The sequence below is a fragment of the Erpetoichthys calabaricus genome, chromosome 2 (assembly GCF_900747795.2).
Source record: "Erpetoichthys calabaricus chromosome 2, fErpCal1.3, whole genome shotgun sequence".
NCBI lineage: Eukaryota > Metazoa > Chordata > Cladistia > Polypteriformes > Polypteridae > Erpetoichthys > Erpetoichthys calabaricus.
Window position 1 is genome coordinate 165,967,630 of NC_041395.2, and position 19,510 is coordinate 165,987,139.

Here is a 19,510-nt window from a genome sequence, read left to right on the forward strand (position 1 = left end):
CAGGAGCAGGAAGAGAGAGAGAGAGAGATAGAGAGAGACAGATAAAAAAAATCAATACGTGCCCTTTGAGCTTTTAAGTATGCGAAGCTCCGTGCAGCATGTCCTTCAGGAAGCAGCTGCACACAGCCCCCCTGCTCACACCCCCCTACGTCAGCGCGAGAGAGAGAGAGAGAGAGAAAGTAAGCTGGATAGCTTCTCAGCCATCTGCCAATAGCGTCCCTTGTATGAAATCAACTGGGCAAAACCAACTGAGGAAGCATGTACCAGAAATTAAAAGACCCATTGTCCGCAGAAACCCGCGAAGCAGCGAAAAATCCGCGATATATATTTAAATATGCTTACATATAAAATCCGCGATGGAGTGAAGCCGCGAAGGCGAAGCGCGATATAGCGAGGGATCACTGTATACATATCTACATACACACATATCTACATATATACATATACATATACACATCCACATATATATACATATATATATACACATATCAACATATATATACACATACACATATCAACATATATATACACATACATATACACACTTACATACACACACACATATACATATATACATATACACATACATACATACACATACATATATATATATACACACACACAGACACATATATATATACATATACACACACACATATATCTACATATATATATATATCTACATATATATATCAAAATCCCTGCGCTTCGCAGCAGCGAAGTACTGCTTTTAAATTTTTATTAAGAAGAAAAGAAAACCTTTTTAAACTGAGGGAAAATATACCAATAACAATTTGTTAAGGATCTGTTTTTTTTGTGAAGCTGCCTTTACACAGCTTCTCTGCTGTTTTATAAACGGTTCTGTAGTGTTTTATTGTTCGTTTATTACGATTGTTATAGTTATTGTGTAGCTATTTGAGACTCACTTTTCTGTTCAGGTACCCATTTCCTTTATGTAATCCGCGGATTCTCCGCTATTATTTTTTTGTTCGTTTATTACGATTATAGTTATTTATTGATTCCCTTCTTTAGCTGACTGCCTGCTCATATAAGGCGCTCTGCTGTTTTTTTGTGAAGCAGCCTTTACACAGCTTCTCCGCTGTTTTATAAACGAACGCCATATAAGGCCATCCTTTTTCCTTGCTTCGCCAAGGAAGCAGCCTTTTTATTTAATCCACGGGTTCTCCACTGTTTTATTGTTAGTTTATTATGATTGTTATAGTTCTCTTTGTATACCATGTTGTCAGTTCAGCACTCCGGTTGTAATATGACCAAGCTATGCAAGCTTACTGTTGAGAATGCAACGTATAGTTGTACAGGAGAAAAGCAATCTTGCCTCAAATCAATGGAAACCTTTTGTAGGTCTATGAACTTAATTTAAGTGTCACTCGCTCGCTTCTTATTGTTTTGCTGCCTTCTCAATTGTGTAATGAATGTTTTCTTCAGCGCTCTTGGGGCTCTTCCTTGTTTTCTACGTACTGCGTTCACAGTCAGTTCATGTGATTACGTGGGAGGCGTGATGACGCGATACGCAACTCCGCCTCCCACGGCCATCGAGCTGCAGTCTATTACAGTATATGGACAAAAAAGAGGTTCCAGTTATGACCATTATGCGTAGAATTTTGAAATGAAACCTGCCTAACTTTTGTAAGTAAGCTGTAAGGAATGACCCTGCCAAATTTCAGCCTTCCACCTACACGGGAAGTTGGAGAATTAGTGATGAGTGAGTCAGTGAGGGCTTTGCCTTTTATTAGTATAGATACCATCTACCAAATTGCAGTCCATGAGAGCGATGACAGTTCTGCATAATATTGAAAATTCAATTTTGGAAACATTTCTGGAAAATATCCTAAATGGCGGAGTTAGAGGTCCCAGTAAAATTTTTTCGCTGTGTGTATTATCTGCTCCCGGGTCTTGCTGTCAGAGACATTCATTTCTCATACCAGACAGAAATATAGCTGGTCCATATACGCTCTATGATTATCCTATAGAACGTGGTAAAGATGAGGGGCCTTACTCTGCTCATGCAGCTTTGGAAGTGAAGATGTTGGTTCTCCTTTTTAGCTGAAGGAGTGCTGTGGCTTATGAAAATTGTTCATTTTTTATGTTATCTTTGAAAGTTAATTCTGTCAAGGTCAAATGTCTTCAATTCAACTGGAGCAACTAGCAGGCTATTAGCATCACATGAATCATTCACTTCATCCTTCATGATTACATTGAGTTTCTGGCTAACATTAATAAAGTATATGATAGAATGAAGAACCAATGTGTTACAGATCACCTTTCTATGGTAACAGCTACTACATATTGCTGGCATCTAAATTGAACTAATTACATTTTCTTTAAATAATGGAGAGGAAAAGAGTTAGCTGTCAGGACTGACAAATACCTTATACAAATTTATGTACTGTTTTTGGGTGATTTTTCATTTATTTCCTTTTTCTTTTGCTACTGTTGGCCTCGTTTTGCCTTCCATTTTTTTCTCTAAATGGAACTTCAAAATGCAAAACAGTATCAGCTTCTCTTGTCTGTGATGGAATCAGATGTTGTCTTTATATTGTTAGTGGTTTACTTCTCTATTATTAATGTTAACTTCATTTTTTGTGCATGCAGTACAATGTCAGTGAATTTGAGCATATGCCTGTTCCATTTTTTCCCACCATTGTGGGGTTTGATTGTGCTAGAGAGGATCTAACTGGTCCTGCGGTGGGTTGGCACCCTGCCCAGGATTGTTTCCTGCCTTGTGCCCTGTGTTGGCTGGGATTGGCTCCAGCAGACCCCCGTGACCCTGTGTTCGGATTCAGCGGGTTGGAAAATGGATGGATGGATGGATGGATCTAACTGTATAGGCAATCAAAAACATCTGACCACAAAGGATGAAGTGAGCTAAGAAAGACCTTGAAAGTTCTACAATAAGAATTGTGTTTCCAGCTCCTTCTTCCCCATGGTGGTAGTGCCTTCCAGATACTCTTAATATTTTTCCCAGTCATTTTGTGCTTCCTGCTTTTTTTATTATTTTTGTAGGAACTGCTGCTTTGTCTTTAGAGAATTCTGATTGGCTAGGCTGTTTCAATTAAAAAAAATCTTATTCTACCTACACTTATAAATTGTATTCTTTAAAATTGTTCTTATGGTGGGCGGCACGGTGGCGCAGTGGGTAGCGCTGCTGCCTCACAGTTGGGAGACCTGGGGACCCGGGTTTGCTTCCCGGGTCCTCCCTGCGTGGAGTTTGCATGTTCTCCCCGTGTCTGCGTGGGTTTCCTCCGGGCGCTCGGGTTTCCTCCCACAGTCCAAAGACATGCAGGTTAGGTGGACTGGCGATTCTAAATTGGCCCTAGTGTGTGCTTGGTGTGTGGGTGTGTTTGTGTGTGTCCTGCGGTGGGTTGGCACCCTGCCCAGGATTGGTTCCCTGCCTTGTGCCCTGTGTTGGCTGGGATTGGCTCCAGCAGACCCCCGTGACCCTGTGTTCGGATTCAGCGGGTTGGAAAATGGATGGATGGATGGATGTTCTTATGGTTCTATGTATATAACTTTAAAATCCATATTAAAGTATATAAATATGGTATGGTATAATGTATTCAAGCCAGAATATATTCATGCCAGTATTATTTACAATTTACAGTATTTATGTTTAACATAAGAAACAAATGAGTACCATTTATAGGTAGAAAAAAGATATATATATGGAGGACTTGAAAATAACTAATAACATACATTTCTAGAAAGACTGATGCAAAGTAAGTGGTTTCAGCAATGTGTAAAGAAACACAGAAGAGAAAAAAAACAATTGCATAGCACAACTTCAAATCAGATATTTCCAATGTATGGAAACAGATGATTACAAAATACAAAATTGTCTAAAATACTTTATCTGCATAAAATAATTAGCATGAACTAATACAAGGGCGGCCCGGTGGCACAGTGGATAGCGCTGCTACCTCGCAATAAGGAGACCTAGGTTCGCTTCCCGGGTCCTCCCTGCGTGGAATTTGCATGTTCTCCCTGTGTCTGCGTGGGTTTCCTCCGGGTGCTCTAGTTTCCTCCCACAGTCCAAAGACATACAGGTTAGGTGCATTGGTGATCCTAAATTGTCCCTAGTTTCTGCTTGGTGCGTGTGTGTGTGTGCACGCCCTGCGGTGGGCTGACGCCCTGCCCGGGGTTTGTTTCCTGCCTTGCGCCCTGTGTTGGCTGGGATTGGCTTCAGCAGACCCCCGTGACCCTGTAGTTAGGATATAGCTGGTTGGATAATGGATGAATGGATGAACTAATACAAATGTAGCCAAATCAGACAATGTGAAAAATAAGATTCAACAATGATTTCAGTGACATAAATATTGCTGTGGAAATTATGAATAACATGTGTTGAATATAACTTAACATCTAAAATTGGCATAAACCATGAACATGAAAGATGCTTTTTCAAATAGTTTCAAGTTTACATAAAAAATTGTTTAAACAAAGCATTCCTTGTAACATTTGAACTAAAGGAATTTGTAAAGTGTCCACATTGTGACCATTTCACTGGCCTTATTAAAGGCTTATAGGTTTAGTAGTGTCATTACAACCACATGTAAGAAGTACATTGAAATTCTTACTTGCACGTGCTTATCAACATGCAACACATCACCACTCTTCTGCAGCATAATTAATTAGTATAATTAAGAAAGAAAGAAAGAAAGAAAGAAAGAAAGAAAGAAAGAAAGAAAGAAAGAAAGAAAGAAAGAAAGAAAGAAAGAAAGAAAGAACCATAACCACTCACTACTTGAGGTGTAATCAATTACTTCTGGTCACAAAGTGATGTTTTCTCTCATCAAACAGCCAACATTAGACACACTTAACAAATCAGCTGGCTTCATTGCACTGGCTTCCATTTTTTAATCAAGTATAACTTTTAAAATATGTACAGCTTTATATTTTGAATTGTTATGTGCTTCTCAACTGACAAAAACTGAGAGGCACCTAAGGTCCTCTAAAAAGAGCCTCAAAGACCACATTAAAACCAGGGGATGGGTTTAAAGGTTACATAGTTAGTTACAGGTTTGCCTGCTTGCTTTACAACTCATACATTGCTGGATGACAAGCAGTAAGCCCGCACTGTCACTGCCTACTACTCTGCCTCATACTGTATGTGACCTTAAAAGGATGGGACCTTCTTACACACATTATTTTAGTCAGGTAAGACTATCACTTACAGCTGTATTTGGTGCCAGATCAGATGCAACATTTTTTTCCTCCATGCACAACTCACAACATGTCAGCAATAAATTGTGTATTCCTGGTTTCGGACCCCAACTTTTGTATGTGAAGAGAGCTGTAAGAGACACAGTGGTTAATGTTGTTGCCTAACAGCTACTTAAGACTTTCAATATTTATTGAACTTTAACTTTATTAGTCGCTGTGAATAAAATTTAAATTTATTTTTTGCCATTTCTCTGAATGCATGTTAAAAAAAAGTCTGGAGGCTTTTAACATTCTGACCCAAAATTATCCCTATTCCCATATGTCCAGAAAAAAACTGTCAGTTAATTACTGGAAAGTTTGTCACCAAATACTGTTCCTTTGCAAATGAGAATGACATAACCACTGGCAATTCTAACTTCTGGAAACTGAGATCAGCTGTACCACCCGCCTTCAAGAAATTAATTAGCAGTATTTCTTATGTACATTCCCAGTATAAAGAATGTAGAAATACACCTACACACAAGTTTTAAAAAAAAGTATGTTATACTTTTTTTAGGTTATAATAGAACTTCTGTGCCAAGAAAAAGCTGCCTGCTTTGTTTCTGCTACATACCATGCTTTTGAAAATGATCAGGACTTAAACAGATCTTCTGTTTACAAGAAAAGAAATGGTTGTGCAATTTCTGGCATGTGACTTGACTTGCTTTGTGCATGAATTACAAGGAAATCTGAAAACTTACTCGGAAGCGTACTGTTATTGTTCAATGTTTTCATGACCAACTGACCTCAAATTAACCTTGTTATTATTGACACTTTGCTAAGTATTATGGGTTAGACAGTATATATATTTCATGAAGTCATGCATATTATGCTGAAGTTTTTATATAAAAATTAAACTTTCAGCAATAACATTAAAAAATACTGCACTGATGTGCATTACCAGTTATCCTTATATATACGGACTCATTAGATAAGGTTTTATAAAACTAGTTGTAATAATTTCTTTAATGACTATGTTCGGTAATAATCTGGGTAGTAAATAGCACAAGAAAAATATCTGCAACAGCTGTCTCAATGTTTCAACAACACACAGAGCCGTTATTAGCTTTAATATCTAAAAAAAACTAAGTATGCCAAAGTTCTTCTAGTAGAACACTAAGTTATATGTGTCTCATTTTTTTAGTGTTACATAACGATTTCACAAGATAAATACCTTAACTGCTTGGTTTGTAAGTATCAGGTCCATGAAACTGTAAGTCTACACTAAAATGTTTATTTTCAATAAAGTAAGCAAGACAGTATTTTCTGCTTAAACAGGGGATGGGCAAAATAATATGAACACAAGTTCAGGCAGAGTTTTATGATACCATTCCTGAAATAGTTAAGCAATGTTTATTAGAGCATCATGAGGGAACATTGTTTGGGTCATAGGATGCACCTGGTCCGGTAAAGTGGTCTCATACTCCTTGGATGTTCTACAACTGGGCAATGCAATTATCATATTTAATAACTCCCATGTGATGGCTTTCCATACTACTACAGATCTCCACCATGTTTCAAAGGTGGCCACATATATTGTAGGTTATAGGCTTCATTTGGCTTTCTCCAAATTTATCATCCAGATGTAGGAAAGAATGTGAAAGATGACTCATCAGACCATATTACTTTTTTATATTGCGCAAGGGTCCAGGTTCTGTGCTCCCTATACCAGATTATGTGTGTTTGTGCACTAGTATATAATACAAGTGGTTTTGGATGGCATTCCAGCTATAAATTAAAGTTTTGTGGTACTGCCATTTTTTTTTTGTATTGCATCTTTTGTGACAGATGCACCTGCAATTTGGGAACAGTCAATTTGGTCTCTTGGGAAAGCTATTATTTGTCTAATGTTGCTTTGAAACTCTCTTAACAAAGTGCTCATTGTCAGGCCTTTTTTATAGCTGACACAAACTGTTAATCTGAAATCAATCTAGTATGACTGATTTTTGCGGTTGCATTTGTAACTGTAATTTAGTCATTTCAAACTTTAGCTCTATTATCATGTAAGGTTTCTGTTATTTTATCCACTCACTGTAATTGTGTGAATTTATTATATGCTGGGTGCAACTTCGCATGAATAGGATACAACCAGGATACAATTAAAACTCATTTTTTATCCTGGCAACAAAAACACAAATCTATCTCTCTGTATACTTCTTATACTGTATATATTATATATATATATATATATATATATATATATATATATATATATATATATATATTATATATTATATATATATATATATATATATATATATATATATATATATATATGGTTGCAATAGTTTACTGTCAAATAAATGCAAAGAGTACACGACACGTGTTTCGCCCTCATTCTGGGCTCATCAGGTGTACATACTCCACTGCACTCCCTCTCGGGAATCGAACCTCGGACGTCCACGTCAGAGGCGATGCCCCTAACGTTGCGCCACGGCGTGTGGTTCGTTTATTTGACAGCATGTAGATCGGGGTAATTACATTCACGGCATTCGAAGTCTGTGTCACAATCTGTTAGTGTGTATATATATATATATATATATATACACACATTATAAAATGATAAAGGTTCTCTGTGAACCACGCAAAAACTTGTGCAGCCTGGGGTTCTGAAGCTTCATTTTGGTCTCAATTGAGAACTTATGCCTTGATACATGTAATATCACCAATAACAGGCCACCTCAGCCATGGAAATCTGACTTCAGATCATTCTCACATCAGGCAGCAACACATCTGTACGCCTCACAGTAAGCAGCAATACAGCCAGCTGACACCGTGGCTGACAGGAAAATCACAATCACACACACAAAAGGCAGCAACAGTACAGCAGGGGTTCAGGTCCTTCCTAAGGCAGGCCATAATGTGACCACAATCCTCACACCAAGCAGCAACATAGATGCACGCCATGAAAGACAGATTGTGCACAGCAGTATGCACTTTTGACAGGAATAGCTGTGACAGGGAGGAACATAGTACATGTCAACTGAAAGTCATACATGACCAAAGAGTTGGAAGTGAGGAGTTCCAACACCATGCTAGTGGGCTTCAGGTCTGTTGAGCATGTGGAATGTCTGACAGAAAAACAGCCGCAGCATCATCGGATGGCAGGGAAGAAAATTGCAGTATCCTCGACATAGTTACCTGGGGGTGCTATGTTTCATGAGAGGCACCATTCTTCAAAAAACAAATGTGCTAGTGTTAGTAGTACAGTTATAAAATCAACCCATTTGTTATCCACCCATCTAATTTCAAATCTGCTTAATCTAGTTCAGGGCGTCAGGGGCCAGAACCAACCTTAGCAGCTTTAGGAGCAAGTCAAGAACCAAAACTAAATAAGTCACCAGCCCATCACAAGGTATACTCGCATATCTGCACCCACATCACTGATATTGGCTAATTTAGAGCCCTCATTTAACCTAACACACATATCCGCGGGATATCTTTGGGATACTGAAAGAACATTATACCACCTAAAAATAACCCCATACATCTATTGTGAGAATATGCAGACTTCACACAGTGACATAGACACCTGATGCTGTGAAGCAGAGGCATCTCCAACTGCCCTAATGTGATAACCCTCCCTTCATTTAAAAATCCACCCGTAATCCCAGATTTGCATCGTATCTGCTGGCAATAAGCATTTCTATCATTTTTCACATTGTCAACAAACATTGTGGCATAAAACAATATTTATCATATTTTCCAGATGAGTCTGAAATATTGATACACTGATTAATGGCTTCTGCATCAAAATTTAAAACAGTAAACAGAAAAATTGGCTGTACATTGTGCCTTTTGAAATATGATGGCTATGCATTTGCCACCAGGTAGTTACTGTCATTTGAAAGTCATAGGCTATGTGCTGCCTATTTTCATCACCTAATATTACCCATAAACACATTTTACTGGAAGAACTGACATTACTTTTATCAATTTACCCACATTGAACAGTATCAGCAAAACAATCACTAAAAACATCAAAATGTGTATATGATATGCATACATGTTATTTAACAAACAAGAAGGGGAAAAAAATTAAATGGTAGTTCAGGACCCATATGTATGGTGCTTATGTTCACAACTATTAATAGAGAATAAAATAACTTTACAAAACCTGCTTAATCCATTTAAGGGTTACAGTAGCATTCTACCCAGGTAGCATTTAGTCACAAGAATGAAACCAGTCTTAGATACGATGCCAGTCCATTATTGTACCCAGCTACTAATAGGTGGGTTGAAAAACAATTCTCCATGTCGGTTTGTTGTGATCGTAGTCCTTTTGATAATTTTTTTGTTATTTCTTGCACTCTTTATGGTGGGTTTTGATTTATTTGGGGGATGGGGAGTCTGTTAATTGGAGAAATGAACACCAAAGATTAATTGCATCAGTACAATATTTTTCTTTACATTGAAATTATTATTGTGACAGTATTATTGCATTATACAGGCACCGCCATTTTGTGGACCTTAAGTTTACGGATGCCATAACATTGCCATAGACAGACATCTGAAAAGCGCAGAACCTGGGGTCACAGACACAGTGGTAAAAAGGGTAGCACCATGCACTTCCCAATTTTTGAAGATTGTGGAGTTGGGCAAATACTTTGACAGTATATTGTGTATTAAGAATTTCTGATTAACAAGTCTCTGTTTTTTGATCTTTAACCAAGTGCTAATTTAATGTTTTGGCATTGATGACCCTATTTTATGTCTTCTCATTATGAACTTTGTCTAGTTATTTTGATAACATTTCATGTTTTGGTCCCTTAAACAATAAATAAGTCTGTCTTGTTGCTCTCTCTAACAGAATGCTAGTTTGAGAAATAAAGTATTCAGTGTAAAACTTGGCCTAAAGCACCTTCTAAGCTTTTAACACATCTATTTCTTAAACCAGCCTGACTTAAATTCAGGGTTAAACAGGGTGCCACAGCCTACCTCAACATCATCATCAGGAGTAAAGCAAGAAACTATGTCTTATCCTGTTACAGTACACTTTTTCGTATTAAAAATATGGCCCATGCTTGAATGTCATATTATTATATACTAGACATTAAGCCCATTACAATAACGGGCGCTAGAATAGTAGTGCATAAACATTAGTAGGAACAGTCTATATTAAATGGCAAAGGACCGTCTATTTTCTGTTACAGTAATACTGGCTTGTATGTGGCTGTAATATGCGTCACTGTATTGTGTGCCTTTAATTTTCTCTCACAATAATACGTCTCTCGAGCAAGTATTTTAATCTGTGCTGGCGTGCAGCTGATTATTGTATGTATGGCGTCTCCCCAGCAACGGATTTTATGTGCACGAAAATAAATCTACTTTTAAAAGTCATCCTATTGTAATATCATGAAAATTCGTATATTTAGGAAAACACTTTACACTTTACCGGGCCAAGTTTGTTAATCACAAATCTGACATCCTCAGAGTGAACACTTGCAAAACAACAAACACTAATCCCACCTCTTTGGGGAAGCTGGTCTCCGCGTCTCAGTACCCGATTGGATTTTTCGTGTGTTATGTTTTAGGTCTTACCTCGTTTACCGAAATCCAATTGGATCGGCCGTGCAATATTTTATAGGTCCCGCCCTCTCTGTCTTGTGTGACGCGTCAGGCGACCTTTGAAGCATCACTTCACCAGAAGACACACACACACGGACACATGGACGCACACAGGGATTTTATTAAAGAGGATTATACATTATATAGATCTATGACAGTCTGGGTTAACTCCATGCTACCTATTCCTCCAAGGAGCTTTATTGTCAATAGTTGTAACTGAGATGAGCCAGGCAAATGAGGACACAAACATCCAGCCAAGGAGTTGGTGCAAAAGTGACGGTGCTTTTATTAAAAACCATCCAAAAACAAACAGCGTTAAACAGTGCAGTGCAATAAATCTTCAACAAATAAACAATCCTTAAAATTCAAAGAGATTGTGGAGGTTAAAAATCAAAATATAAATATCCATAAAACTCGAAGTTAAAACAAGTAGGAAACAGTCCTTTAAAACCTCGTGAGCCCTAGTGCATCCCTTTAAAACAGATGTTTCTCCAGCTTAACCTATTCAGGTCTCACACCATGGAGAGACATCATCCAACAGGTGCAAACTACTTTCAGTCCTGCCAGAGTCCCCACCACCTATCACATGGCTTTCCATGGGGCGTCGCCGAGCCTCCACTCCTTTGACTCCTGCTGCTATCTCCGGCCTTGTGGGGAAGTCCTCCAGAGTATTTGCGGTTGCTCTTGCTCCCTGACTGCTCCGCAGGAGCAACCTTCTGCACCCTCTTTAGCACCAGCCACATGCTCCACCCCAAGGGCTTCATTCCCGTCTACCTGCTTCCTTCTATTTTGTACCTGCTCTCTCACTCGCTTGCTTGCTCACTCCTGCTCTTCTCTCCATCTGTTAACCTTTGCTCTCTCTCAAACCTTTCCATTCCTATTTCAGATTTTTCATCTGTTTTCCCCTCTCTTCTCTGCTGCTGCTTTTATGTGTCCTCTCTAACTGGGTGGAAGTTTAACAAGCCGCTACCTCTGAGGTGCAATTGAGGCACCAGACCAATCCATCTGCCTCGACATGTGTATGCGTCGCAATCGGCCAAGTACCCCAATTAACCACTAGGCGAAGTGTGCTCACGCACCCTGCACCCGATTCTGAGCCTGCATGCTACCCAGGATATGATTATTTATTTAAAATAATCCCGGTGATATGGACTACTTATAATAAATACAGGATTTTTAAAAAGTATACTTGGATATACATACATGAGCACACAAAAACACACACCCTATATCTATTGTGACCTCAGGGTGTGCTCTTATGGTCTCCAAATCTTAAAGAACCATAACGAAACCAAAAATATAAGGAAAAGAAAGGATTCATCACAACTAAAAAAATTATAATACAGGAGGTTACTGGACTTTTAAGGCAAAAAGTACAAAAATAAAAGAATAACTCAAAAAACCTTCAAACCTCCCCCTAACTACTTTTTCCACCATTCTTAATTCTTATACCACACTTTTTTTTTTTAGTTGCTTTTTAATAAATCGCACAATAATTTCTGACCTGGAGGCAGATGAGGTGAAGCCTTCTGAAAATGCATTCATGACAATTGGTGAGTGTTCATTTTTAAATATTTTGCCCATTTGCTAAATGCAGCAGTAACACATTCTGTCAGTGCATGTGCATTTTCTTCTGCACATGTATTTTTTTTTTGTAAGCATAAAAGTCAACCCACCATAGTAAAATCTACAGTTGTGTTTGAAAAACAACACTTAGTAGGGTTATAATCTTTCCTAAGAAAAGGCAAGCTACAGGGTATATAGATAAATAGATATATAGTTAGACAGGTGCACTATGGTCTAAAAACACACCAGTGTGTGACAAAAATGAAAGAAAATTAAACAGAAAGAAAAATGTCTGACTTGACAGTTAAAGTCACAGTGAGCCATTATGTAAGCATATTTCCGTTGGTATGAAGGAGCCCCAGTAGCATTTCCTGACACACTTCTGCTGAATAATTGAAAAGTACTCGGTGTTAGTGTGTCAGAGAGAGGATGTACAGCATTGTTCTTAATAGCACTCAGCTATGTTTTAATTCTTTCCTTTGCTAATACCTCCACTGGGTCCAGAATCCATATTACTAACCGAGAATAAACCGGATATGGACGCAGGTACACGGCGATGGGACCATGAGATGTACTGTGCAGGCGCGCGTCTCATAAACCGCAAGCGAAGTCTTATCCACCGCGAATGAAGGAGTCACGGCCCAAGAACGAAAGAGCTCAACTAACGTGAATGAGAAATGAAGCAACAACGCACCCATAGCTAACGACTAAGGACACAGCCACACACAAAAGAGGATTCTGCGCTGCACCCCAGAGTCAAACGTGAGAGGCTACGGAGGCCCCACAGGTCCACAAAGATAGTACGTAAGGCGCAGGCGTCACCGCAATAATGTGAGTGGCACTACTGCGGAGTGAAGGCGCTGGCGTCACCGCCATATTGTGAGTGGCACTACTGCGGAGTGAAGTTAGGAATAATGTGCTGCTTGGGATTGTACAAACCGCTGAACGCTTTACACCAAATTCAAACACAATACAGCTCAACGATACAAACACGAGCCCACCTGGATAAGATCAATGAACGCAGGCACCTACAACGCGCGTCTGAAACTGCGGAAGCAAAGCAGGCACAGGTTCAAAACGAATGACCTTGACTGACGGATATACAAACATGAGCCCGCCTGGATAAAATTAATGAACGCAGGCGCCTACAACGCGCATCTGAAATGCTGCGGGCAAAGCAGGCACGGCTCCAAAACGAACGAGCTCGACTAATGTATTTCAGGATAACCAACGCCGGGGGTAGGCGAGCGAAGCGAGCAGGGGGCGGAGCCCCCTTGTACATAACTAAGCCTGACCGCTTAATTAGTTTGTTGGTTTGGTGGGCCTCTCTTTGAGTGATGTTACTGACCCAGTACACACAGTATTGAAAATTGCACTGGCCATCACAGAGTTATTCCCCTGTGCTATGAGACCAGTCCAGCCTGTCATTGATGTGGACCCCCAAGTACGTACATTGAACTGTTATAATCTGTTTTCAAGTCTCAAGGTACAGTTAGCTGCTAAAGACCATGATAGAGAGCAGGTCTGGATCTTTGCCAATAAATTACAGTGTGAAGTATTACAATTTGCAGATAATGCAGCTGTAAGGCTGTTTATAGTGAAACATAAATACAAAATATAAAGGATGTAGTCCATTATCTAACATCTGTTTCATTTTAGACAACTTATATTTTCCTCCGAACCTGTTCTCAAAAACACCAAGCCTGAAACATATTTCACTTTGTATATGTATATGCTTCAATAAGTAAATGAAGTTAAATAAAAGTAGAGATGTGAACAAACTATGTGTTTTAATGTCTGGTTTTGTTAAAAGATAAGATTCTGTATTTGTATCTAGTTTTACTTTTATAAACTTTGTACTTTTTTCTCTCTCTTTCTCTTCTCTCTCTCCCTGTACTATTGTTCTCTCATTCCCTCTGGTCAACCTTAGAGCAGTGCTTGTTTCATTGTCTTTCTTAGCCTAATCTTGACTTGGCCACATTTTACTGAACGCTAAAGGGCTACAAAACAAAATTCTTATTTAGCTATATCTTTATGAGAAGAACACATCTCTTTGTAGAATAATTTTTAGTATTTAAACTGACACTGATCTGGAAAAAATATACATACATTAAATAGCCACTAACATGGATTAGCAACTGTAGTTGTAACCCTATTACAACTCAACACAAAAAATTATGAGCCACCATAGGATCTAAACTGAAATTTGCTTTCCATGGCAGATGAGAAGAGCAACTTCAGTACAGATTCATCAAGGAGTTGCACCTGCTTTGTTACATCCCATCACTGCTGCTGTTATGAACACATTCTTGGACAGTTTCGTATGTTTAGCATCTGAATGACCAGGTGCCCAGATTACTTGGGTATGTTGGAAGGTTTTTCCTGTGTGAGTACTGAGAGGCCAAAATGTTTTGGTTTTATTCATCATGTACAGTATGTAATGCTGGCATTTTGTCTTCATTTTGTTCTTCACAATGCCTTTTCCTTTTGCTCAATCATTTGCTGCTTTCCTATTTATTTAAATTATTTAATGTAATTATTTTGCCCCTGTCAACCTTCCCTACAGTAATATCAGTGCATGTATTATTATAAAATGACCCTGTGATTGACTGGCTATTTCCTGCCTTGTGCCCAATGCTGCAAAAATAGGCTCTGTCTCCTCCTATCACCTTCAACTGGATTAAGTATCTTTGAGAATCTTATTATAAAAATAAAACTTTCTGTTCTGTAAGTAAACAGTTTAATTCAGTGTTATTAGAGGATATACTGTACAAGTGGAAAATATTCTTAAACGTAACAAACAAGTTTGGCACGCTCTGAATGACATTCTAAAAACTGGAGCTGCAAAATAACTTCTCGGGTGTTTTTCCTAAGTACTTCATGTGTATTGCATGGTGAAACAGACAGACTATTACCTGTCAGCGGCTTTGAAGTAATCGCAAACTAAAGAAATACAAACATTATATGATTCAGAGTGCTATTTAGGTAGTTTGCTCCAGGGTACTGAAGATGTAAACACAGCCTTCATTCAGGCCAAACTGTCAGTGCAAAAAGACTGTTTGCCTATTGTTTTCTACCCATGTAGCCGCTGGAGCTTTTACTGTTCAGTTGTTTCTGAGTGTACCTGAATGTAAGGGTCATTGTTGGGAGGAGGGGAATTGTCTTTCTTTTCTGAAGGCAAAATGTATTTTGTATTAAATGTGTTGCCTTGGAACAATTAATCCAAACAACATTTTAGAAGATGTGTAAACAAACATACTGTATCTGAGCACACTTCTCTAGTACTGAATCAAGTCACAGCTTATTTGTCAGGTTTAGACATAAGGCACTGATCAGCCTTTACTAAAACGCCAAACTACCAAAGGTTTTCCATTAATTTCTGAATTCTCTGTGATATGGAACTGTGTAAATAATATGCTTAAAGGGGCTTTGAATATTCAGAAATTTGGTTTCTTTGTCAAAACTGACAAAATTTACATTTTCAGCCTGGTTCTAATTTCAACAGAACAAACCCAGTAACAGCCTAGTAATTTACTGTTTCTGCCATATCAAACTTTTTCACTAATTTCTCATCACAAAGCCAGGCAAAAATTATTCCACTGTTAAAATCTAGAAGAAGAAATCTGGAGGAGTTGAGGTATGTCAAAAGAAGATGAGTCCACTCCTTGTGCCATGCAGTGTGCATAAATACTTTACAAAAACAACTGAAATCTACTATATACCATAATAATTCTATGAATGACATTTTTTGAATAATGAAAAAATCAAATTTGATAATTATGCGAAGCTTTCCTAAACGCTAGTTCAATAAAATTCTAAAACATAAAAATCCATCAATCAGTTCATTTCCCGAACCACTCGGTCCACTAACAGGCTGGCAGAGTGTCAACGACAATCCCCGCAACATCTGGCACATGGCGGTAACCAACTCCAGACGGGATGCCAGTTGATTGATAGGTAAAGATTACTAACACCTGTTGGGTATGGAAATTTCTATAACATGTCTATGGTCTAATCTCAGCGTAACCTAAAGCTAAGCATTAACTATAAAAATGCTATATTATAAAATGACGGAGATGTTCGACGCACTATTTATAAGGACAGCATGAAAGACACTGGCATTAAATCAGTGGGACGAGCTGCCCGTCCGAGCACTTCAGCACCAAGTCAAGGCAAAATAAAAATTATCAGTTTGATGCGCGGGTGTGTCATGATAATCATCCACGTTTTAAGGAAATGAATACATTAAGAAATATAAAAACTCAGACAATCGTCTTCAATTAATAAAACGGCGCCACTTAGATCTTCCCTAACGGTGCCTCTGTGTTTAATCCCAAGTGCAAGTTCGGGCAGTTCACTACAGGAAACATATCAAGATCATATGACAAAGGATTGTTTAATAATAAGAGCCAAATTGATGTAAAACAGATGAACTAGGCACAATTCGGTATCAGAGATTACCGCCTGCTGAAAAAGACCCCTAATACTTGGGTGGAGGGATTTGTAGTGAGTGATAGGGTGAAATAGTTGGCTTGATAAAGTGGGTAACTTAGTTAAAGTCGACGTACAGACTAAAATACAATAGCGCCAACCACGTCCTGTTACTAAAAAAATCAATGTGTCTAAAAACGGATGTATACAAGAAGTCTCTCCATGTCACATGGTGGAACAAAAACATTTTGTAACTGCCGCAAGCCTCCTGGCTCCGCACAGCTGTTCTGTTTACTTCCCTTCTTGCCTTTGCTTTCTCTTACAAACGACTTTGAAAAGCGCTGCAAAGTAATGTCCGGCAATGCAGACATTAACAAAAATCACAGTATAATAAATACATTTAAACAGATAAGTAAACATTAACTAATTTCTCTTTAATAAGCTGCAAAAATATCTAATCTTTGTTTTTAAATCCTGACATTGACAGTGTTTCCTTAGATTGACCTTAAGTGCACTTTAAATTCGTATTCTGTACACATTGAAAGATATATGTACTATTTACATTGTATTTTATAAAAGCAACTCTTACCTTTTCAGTCTGTGACTACGTATGTTGCGTTGATGAACAATGTACAGACACATACATGTACAGACAGGTAAATATATAAATTAATATATGTGACTTAATTTTAGAATCCTTTAAAAACAACAATTATCATGTATAAATCCGTATAACATTAGTTGTACACTTTCGAAAGGTGTTCAACTGTCTTGTACTATTTCATATTCAGCGACCGGTGAAACAAAGAACTTTACAAAAACCTGTAAGTACATCACAAAAATATATGTCATCAGAGCCCACGGACACGCAAACAGTGAAGCGAGCCAATCGGCTGGAGACCACAGGGATGTGGGACTTGTATTTCTTCTGGTAACGCAACTCTTACTCGGTGCTGTTCAAGGACGGAAATTAGAACTCCATTTCCCAGAGTGCCGTTCGAGCCGGCTGCGAGCACATGCCTGGTTGCGTTGAGGCTGCTGTGTTTGTAAACAATACAGCTCTGCGTAGTGGTACTGTACGAAGGGGAACTAGTCACTTAACATGATTTAGTCAACATGCTGACAGAAAACGGATATTCACATTAACGAACATTAACGTTTCTGGCGTAACAGTATATCTTCTTATTTCCAATTTGCTCCAAGAAGTTTGACTAAGTATCAGACTTTATAACCACCTACGGCCTGTCAAGCGCCGGCAAAAATGGCGACAACACTATAGATGATCATCAATACCATAAACGCTTTGAGTAGTGAGAAAAGCGCTATATAAATGCAAAGAATTATTATTACAGTACGTCAAAATAAACACTTTCAGCCGCATCTCTCTGCTGCTTTCTTTCGGCCTAGTTTCATGGTCACTGGTGGCCCTCTAGTTTAGACCCTAACCATGGGTCAGGGAGCTGGGAAAAATTGTGCCAGATGACTTGCCTATGACCCTTGGTGAGCACAGTGGCATCACTAGTTTCAGCATGTACTGTGGGCTAAGGCCCCCCTCTCTGATAATGCTATATTACTTTAGCATATGTGTCAGATGGAAAAGCTGGGTGCCCTATGGGGTTTTCACTCAGTCCCTACTCAGTCATCTAGGTCTTCTACGTTCGAACATGCTCCAAGCTGCTTTGTCCCCCTGCATACTTAGCACTGGCCATCTCTGCGCCTCACTCTCACGTTCACCTGAGATCAGAGGCAACCCAACAGTCACACTATCCCTTGATTCTGTGAAATGAACCAAGTCCAGCATCCATGTCTGACACTTGCTGGTGGCTATGTGCACAGACCAACAGTCCCCAGCAGCAGGAAAATGTAGAATAAAGGAAATGTTTAAATAGCAAGCTTCACAGGTATTCCCGCCCTCCTGTACAGATCCAGGGTCACTATATACAGATAAGATATATACATTGGATAAGTGTCAAATTGGGAGACTTGATTAAGTCGTCAGAAGTCATTGCAAAACAACCAACTCCCATCTGGCTTTGGGAATAAAACAACGGGAATAGACCAGGCACTATAACTTTCCTCAATCATACCAAGGTTTAGAATTCACCCGATCCCAAGATCCACTTCTGCACATTTTGCCTCCAGGAGACGGTACAGGTGTTCCTGGATGACCTGATCCTCCACCTTTGTTTTATTCATCTGCTGACTTCTTCACCTGGACGCCAGTGTTTACCTGTATCAGTGAGCTGAATGCCTCTCGGAGACGCAAATGCACCCACCGCAGAGGTGGAAAAAGAGCCGGTATTGCTGTTAAACACCGCCGACTCAAGTCCCAGAGCTTGGTTCCTGATGCCTGTGAGTTGCCTACGACCCATCTTCTCCTGCACATGCCTCCATCCCTGGTTCATGGACGCTGGACACCGGATTTAATTTCTTCATTTCAAGGCGGCATCACTTTTCCTCGGTGTGCTCTCAGGGAGTAAACGCTGCTAATCTTCGCACGCTCATCTGTGCTTGTCCCGCAGTGAGCTCTTCTACTTCTATCAAGGCTGCTCTCTTAAACGTGAAATCAGTGTCTAATAAAACTTTTATTCTGCAAGACTTTATTGTGTCAAATAATCTGGATTTCTTTTTCATCACTGAGACCTAGATTGTAAATGGTGACTCTTCATGTTTTACTGACTTGGTACCATCAGGTTATTAATTTTTAAACTCTCCTCGTCTGACT

At 39.0% G+C, this 19,510-nt stretch overlaps 1 protein-coding gene across 1 annotated transcript in view; it reads right to left on the reverse strand.

Moving 5' to 3' along the window:
• The window catches only part of klhl24a (kelch-like family member 24a), an 83,003-nt gene extending 65,338 nt beyond the window's left edge, over positions 1-17,665 (reverse strand). Inside the window, exon 1 of the mRNA XM_028825683.2 lies at positions 17,375-17,665. The gene's annotated coding sequence lies outside the window, so the exon portion shown is untranslated. The remainder of the gene's footprint in view (positions 1-17,374) is intronic.
• Between the last annotated feature and the right edge of the window lie 1,845 nt (positions 17,666-19,510).